The sequence below is a fragment of the Lathyrus oleraceus genome, chromosome 1 (assembly GCF_024323335.1).
Source record: "Lathyrus oleraceus cultivar Zhongwan6 chromosome 1, CAAS_Psat_ZW6_1.0, whole genome shotgun sequence".
NCBI lineage: Eukaryota > Viridiplantae > Streptophyta > Magnoliopsida > Fabales > Fabaceae > Lathyrus > Lathyrus oleraceus.
In genome coordinates, this window is record NC_066579.1 from 11,041,252 (window position 1) to 11,049,274 (window position 8,023).

An 8,023-nucleotide genomic window follows, 5' to 3' on the forward strand; every position below is an offset into this window, starting at 1 on the left:
ATGGAGTGCAGTGTTAATGTCCGTGCAAGTATTCAGTGAGTGTTGCATGAAGGTAATGAAAGAGGAGAGCATCAAAGCTAGCACACACGCTGTAACAGTCTTTGACCGTCATAGGAAAAATTTCAGCGTCCAGGAAACAATGGATCACAACGAGGGGAGACCAAATTTAGCCTATGCTGTTAGACTAAACAGAAGTTGGTGCGATTGTGGAAAATTCCAGGCCTTCCGCATTCCTTGCTCCCATGTCATTGCAGCATGCGCTTATACCCGTCAAGACGCTTACATCCATTTATCTGATGTGTACAAGACCGTCACCGTCATGAATGTATATAATCAAAGCTTCTCGGTACTACCAATGGAGGAATACTAGCCTCCATATGAAGGTGATATAGTTTGGCACAACGATGAGATGCGTAGAAAGAAAAAAGGAAGGCCAAACAACACACGTATCAGGACAGAAATGGATTCCACAGATAAAATGATAAGATTATGTAGTATCTGTCGTCAACCAGGACACAACAAGAACAACTGTCCCAATCGAGGAACATCATTTGGGTCTTAAGCTTTTTGTAACATTGTATTTCCGTAACCTTCAATCATTATATATCATTAAGTTTTTGTTACAACGAGGTTCACAACAAACATCAGTACAAAATAAGCTATCTGAAAACAAAAATATTTCTAACTGATTACAAGAATCAAATTGATGTCATCTCGACCGAACATCATTTCCTTAACATCCTTATCAGTCTTCATTCGCACCCAGCCAAAGATACTGTCGAGTCTCTCAATACTTCTAATTTTTTCCCTTCTGGTATTTTCACATCTAACCAACGAACCAACTCCCTCTTTAGTTGATCGAACGTAGTGATGTTCCAGAACAACATCAGCATATGAGGTTTGTCTCTCGCATAAATCACCTTTCCGTATCGGCGACGAACACCAAACATGATTGGCAAATGATTAATTGAGATGTGGAACAATGAATCACACAGCACATCTATTTATAACACAAAAAATACATTTTACACTGAGACGCCAATTCAAGGTATACACAGGGGTGCCAATCCAATTGGCTAGGGCACCTGCCCTAGCCAATCCAATTGGCGCCTGCATTCAATTTTTAAGAGGAGTCGCCAATTCAATTGGCGACTCCTCCTAAAAGTGGGGTAGTTTGGGATTTTTTTTGAAACTAGGGGTATTTTGGGAATTTCCTTGAAAAAGTGGGTTATTTTTGTAAAAATTTATGGGATTTGACATTGAGTTTGGAGGATGAGTCTAAGGTTGGTTGATGTTAGGAAAAACTAATATCTTTGATTCATCAATAGGTAAAATAACTTGTCTTTCTTGTTGAACAAGGAGAGAGTAAACTCTGCAAATGGTTGGAAGTAATTCCATCAGCATGATTTGAGACCCCACATTTGAATTTTGATCATTCATTCCTTTGAGGAATTTGATAACTTGATCACCATCTCTGTATGCACGAATCTTGGTGACTGCCTGACAAGTATTATCACATGAACATTGAGGAATTGGACGAAAATTGTCAGATTCTTGCCACAGTTTTTTAAGCTTTGTATAGTAAGAAGAAATAGATGAATCGCATTGTTTCAAGTTGCATATTTCTTTTTGAAGATCTGAAATTCTAAATACATCACCTTGGTAAAAACTGTCTCTCAGTTCATTCCAAATTTCTGCTGCAATATCCATCCTTTAAACACTTTGAGCAATTTCTGATTCAACAAAATTGTGAATCCATGACATGATCATGATGTAGCAGCAATCCCAAGCAATGGAATTGCGATCTACATCCAGTGGTCGAGTTAAGGTGCCATTGATTCATCTATCACGTAGAAAAAAGAGTGAGAAAAACCTGAGAGAAAAACCAAGATGGATGAGATGAGATTAATGGAGTGCAGCGGCGGAGACTTGGTCACAAGTCAATGATACCATGTTAAGAATCAAGCTAAACATGTGAAAATGTAAAAAAAAGAGTGAAGGAGAAAAATATGTTGCATAATTTTTCATTACTCGTCATCATGCTTTCATACACTTAAATGTGATTAGTTATATATCACGTAACTTATAATCAAATATCATCCATCTAACTGATTCATCTAACTAATTGATAACTAACTAATAACTAAAAATTAACTAAAAATTAATTAAGATTCAGTTATGTTACATCAATTTCTCCCTTAGATAATTGTACAACAATTACAAGTGACCACTAATTATATTGATGCACCATTTGACATGTTAAGATAAAAAAGTTCTTGATAAAAATTTATATTACAACGATTAAATACAATATAACTTTACTAAAAAAAAGCATCGTAAGTACCAAATAGAAAGGAAATAAATAGCATCCATCAAAATGGATAAATTAATACATAATGTCCAAAAAGATAAAAATCCTTATTCTTCTACAAACTACAAAGAATACTTTAGGAAACAACAGAGGTAAAAAATAGCGGTAACCAACAATAAGCACACTATATGTATGTTGTATGATTGAATGGGAAGTTAAAAGCATATATCGATGGCACAACAGCAACATAAAGCAGCACAACATCCCTTCCAGAAACCATCACCTCTGGTTGTTGTTTGATCTGGAATCCTTTGTTGAGGGGCATCCTGGGAAGGGTAACCCATAGGTGGTGGGGCAGTTACATATTGAGAAGTCGAATAAGCCTCACCTGGTGGTGGATATGATATAGGTGCTTGTTGCTGATTGTTAAAGTTACTCATGATGTTGTTGTTGTTGATGAAGATGATTAGAATTATATATATCAAAGAGTAGTTGAATGATGATTGATGAGAGGAGAAGATGTTATGTGAATGAAAAGTATAGAAGCAAAAATGTGTATATATAGGTCGTGATTACTTAATTTCAAAGGAAAAAGACAAATGACGTGTTGGATAAACGCGTTAGAGGGCGTGGGAAGGAAAAGTGCAAGACGGCGTTTACATTTGGTTTGAGTTTTATACGCTGTTTGCTTTACTTTGTGACACATTGGTTATTTGTTTATTACTATATCCTTTTCAAACAATTTTTCAGTTTAACTACTACCACGCGTTTCTAGATTGTGTAGTCAACTCGTCGTTATTGTTTGGTCTCACAAAAACGTCTCCAATAAAGACTGCTTTTTTGTTTTAGAATAAAGACCGCTTCTGCAGCACTCTAAACTAAAACTAACAAAACTAAAAAAGATTAAGATCATCTACAACCTGGGAGAAGAAAAAAGATACACCTTCATGTCTCCCAACAAATCAACCGCCATGGACAGAAAAGTCAATGCCTATAGGAGTACATGTTCAAACACAAGAATGGACCCACCTCACTCAGATAAGGAGGTCTTGCCGAGGTCACTTCCAAGAAGAGAAAATAGTTCTATCTGCCATATGCTTGAAAAAATGGATAAAATAAAGTTGATTTAGGATTTTCACAATGTTCACAACACAAAGTCCCAAACCAAGTCAAAATCCATCGTTACTCTAGATATATTCTTAAGGGACATGATTAACTCAAACAAATAATTAAACTTTCTATAAAGCTGACGATAAATATTTTATAAATGAGAAGAATCATAAATTCAATATCTTAAGATTTTGGGTTAATATATGATGTCTCTCACTTATTTGATTGCTCCTAAAAATTTGATGTGATGACCTTCGGACCTCCTCATGACTCAACAGCGGTATCAAATCCTAGTTCGACTAGGACTTCTTGTATTGATAGTATTCGTAACAAGGGTGTTCAGACGACGTGTTTAATTGAGGCCATCCAACGGCGGTGCAAGTAGATACGGATGAAAAAACTTTCATTTGAGGGGGAGAATACCCATAATAATGGATGAACTCACACTTGAGGGGAGATTGTTGGTATATCAAGTGTGACTATGAGTTCCACATCGGATGAAAGAGTGAATGTTGAACACTTTATAAATGAGAATACCCATAAACTCAATGCCTTAAGGTTTTTGATTAATATGTGGTGTCTATTTCACTTATGTGGTTGGTCCTAAAAATACGATGTGATAATTCCCAAACTCCCCCATGACCCAACACTGAGCCTTATACATAGCAAAGGGAATATCCAACCAAAGCCTATAACGATGCAAACATTTCCACCTTCACTTCCAGGCTTATAGACCTCTAACCAAACTCAAAAAGTATTTGATTCGATTTTAGCGTCTCACCAAAAGAATTTCCTATAAAGTCTCACCAAACTTTTTTAGACTTCACCGACATCTTTAGTAAAAAAAGAAAGAAAATGAAAAATTGAATTAAAGATTAAGTTTAAAAGGACAACTCTCCCACCCAAGCTATCATCCTAGTTACCCCGTAAAAAATAGTCTTTTTGGAAAAGATCCTAAAAAGAAGTCCCAAGTAGATTCTTGAGGGTTGACACCAACAAGTAAGCCAAGGTACTTGAAAAAAAACTATTGTTTGCAATGTATGAACCCTATTTCCATTACCAGACTCATTGTTAGACTATGGCACGGATCTAGAAGGGGGGGTTGAATAGATCCCAATTAAAAACTTGAGTTGGCGCTGCCAATTTAAAATAAAATTGGTTTTGAAAATTTGTTTTAAGTGCGGAAGCGGCCGAGGAAAATTTTAGTCTAAAACGAACCGTTATTGGAAAACCGGATATGCGCTTAAGCTAATGGATTAGAGATAAAAAGAAATCCAAATCACTACACTATTTGCACACTCAATTGATATATTTCACTAACTAGCAAACCTAGTTCCAATGATCCAAAATACCAAATTTAAACTGGAAGCAAACTTAAGACAACTTTAGCTTATGCAAATTAACAAACACTTGGTGTGCATACACTCCAAGAGATATTTGAGTTGAGTAAGTAATTCAAATTTATCTAGTACAATATACTATTGTACTGTGTATTCAAACAGCAGTTTTAATCTCTTACTCAACTTATATCAACGTTTGGTAAAATTGCTTAAACTAAAATCACTTAATTTTTAAGCTGAAAAACACTCATGCAAAAAATTAAAGAAGACAGAGATTTGATGAGGCAGTTCCCCCGCCGTCCTCGCTTCGGGGTACGTCTGCCCTCAATTTTAAAATTAGAATTGAGATGATTAATTAGATATCACCTGTGAAATTTAATCGTTTATACAAGGATTGCAAAGCATGTAAACAACAGAACTTCCAATGTGTTGAATGATGCTTCCTATCCTTGCTCCTTGATTCAAGATGAATCAAGACTTTCGATCGTTGTTGCTAGACCTTCAATTCCAGCCCCTTTGTTGAAGAAACTTCAGTTCTTCAAACCCTCGGCCCGACTGATCTCAAACACAACGAATCGAACCCGAATCCTTCACTTCAATATCACCGAATCCGCTACTAGACTGATGAAGACTTCCTCTTCTCAATCACCTTCGCTCGGCTGAATATTGATGAAGCGATTCGTCCAAAAACCCCCAAACACAAACCCGTATTGGAGGACAAAACCCTAACGGTTTTATTCAAGAAAGAACCTGTCACAAGCTTCAACTCGAACCGGATTCTCCAATCGCAACTTCGAACCTTATCACCTTTAATCGATCACGAACCACATCAAAAGTAATTGTGTGCAGTTGATGTATTGTGAAATGTTGAAGATGAAGATGATGAATCTTGGACACCTTTTTCACTCTTTCTTGTTTCCTTGAACACTTGAATACAAATTGACAAATGTTAGTTGATAAAAGTGTTTTGACTTCTATATATAGTAACTGACAAACCAACCAAAAATAACAGCTTTTCAAACAGTGGAAAATACTCAGAAAACTGAGTTTACGCCCGAGCGATCGACCATAGGTCGGCGTGCGTTGACCCGTGGGGAATGCGCTGACCCCTATGGTCGACTCAAAGGTTTCATGCGCTGACTGTAACACCCTTCTAAAATTCCCCAAATATTTAATTAGAATAACAATATATCAATCAGAGTAATACGCAATTAAGGGTGTCACACAATCATTTCACACCATTCATCATAATAACTGTCATGCTCTTTTATTATATCAAAACATAAAGCATTGCAAAATACGCAGCGGATAGAGATCAAATCGATCATTCAACACATGTAACACATTACATGTAAAATTATTCAACAAGGTAAAACATCCCGTCCCGATGTTACATCTATCAGAGCATGACCCACTAAGGAGACTACACTAGACTCCAAGCACTAGCTTCTACTCAATCACTGCTCGTTACCTGAAAAATAGTTGTAAGGGTGAGTTCCTCAATCGATATGATAAGCATTATAAAATATCATGTCATGTTAAGTAATTTGACACATTAATCACCCTAATCACATCACACATTCAGTAACGGCACATCAACTCAAACGTCATACTCAATAGCAACACAAGCATCACTGCTCAATTAAATTAAATACTCATACAACAAACCAACAAAATGCAACTCTAATGAGACTCGACTCGTCATGCATGTGGTACCATTTGGAGTAAAACTCCCAACTTAAAATTTGCCAATTTAACGAGGCATCAAGGCTTAAGCCTTCAACTTTCAACTTTTGCCAATCCAGGCCAACGTGGTGTGAGCAAAGCTCCGACTTAATGCATATGAATTCCGACAACATGATAACAATAGCAACACAACAATGTCTTCAATATAATCAACTTATAATCAACTTTGACATACACGACTTAAATTCCGACAACAGGATAATAATAGCAACACAACCATGTTTTCAACATAATCAACTTATAATCAACTTTGACATACACTAAGTACTATATAATTCCATTCCAAAACGTACACAAGATTCAATTATCAATTTTTTTTTCTCTTTTCCCACAGTGTTAACCGGTTAACGCCCTGGGTTAACCGGTTAACGCAGACAAAACACGCTTTCTGGCAAAATTCAACAGTGTTAACCGGTTAACGCCCTGGGTTAACCGGTTAACGCAGACAGAACAACAATATTTTCACAACCCACAACAGTGTTAACCGGTTAACACCCTGGGTTAACCGGTTAACGCAAGACAGAAAGCTGTTCCTGCGCTAACACGAAGCAGAAGGCAAAATTACCCGCATTTTCCGCCGTTGGAGGACTTCCGGACCTCCGAATCCGATTCCGTAAAAAGCCATACGTTCGGGAAATCACGACTCACACAATTACCGATTCAATCACAGCTTAAACACAGTTTATTCATCACAAATTTTCAGCACTCATCATCCCAATTAGGGTCAATTCAACGGTTTATCACTACCCATTACATGTTAATCTATAATACCCATTAAACGACGATAAACCCCCCTTACCTGAATTAATCCGGCGAATCTTTAAGCTTCAAGCTTTTCTCTTCTCCAACCTTCTTCCTCTTGCTCTGCTCTTTGCCCTTTTCCTCTTTTCAGCCGCTTCTCTGCTTTTCACGTAAAACCCTCTTTACCAAACAATGGAACTCTTTTTCCTTATTTCCAACTTATATATTTTCCAATAATTATTATTCTAATAATAATAATAATAATAATCCAATAATTCCAATTATTTTAATTAAATTAATAAATATAATATTAACTTAAATTAAATAATTATCTTATTTTTATCGGGGTGTTACAACTCTCCCCCACTAAAAGAGTTTTCGTCCTCGAAAACATACCTCAAGCGAATAACTCCGGATAAGACTCCTTCATCTGACTCTCAAGTTCCCATGTCATGCTTTCGCCCGCAGCTCCCAACCAAACGACTTTAACCAACGCAATCTCTTTTCCTCGAAGAGTCTTTGTGTCACGATCTTCAACTCGTACAGGCTTTGTCTCCATTGTTAAATTATCCCGCACTTGCACATCATCCATACTAACCACATGAGACGGATCTGAGACATACTTCCGAAGCTGCGACACATGGAATACATCATGCAAATTCAAAAGATTAGGTGGTAATGCCATCCGATAAGCAACTTTTCCAACCCGTTCTAAGATTTGATACGGACCAATGAAGCGAGGAGTGAGCTTTTTAGACTTCAAAGCCCTCCCAAC

The 8,023-nt window shown here is 36.8% G+C and overlaps 1 long non-coding RNA gene across 1 annotated transcript; it reads right to left on the reverse strand.

Annotated features, from left to right (window-relative positions):
* Nucleotides 1–986: 986 nt before the first annotated feature.
* On the reverse strand, nt 987–2,517 carry LOC127126577 (uncharacterized). Its single transcript, XR_007805030.1, has 2 exons — nt 1,659–2,517; nt 987–1,500 (listed from the first exon to the last, which is right to left on the reverse strand). It is a non-coding gene; the product is annotated as an uncharacterized LOC127126577 (long non-coding RNA).
* Nucleotides 2,518–8,023: the final 5,506 nt, after the last annotated feature.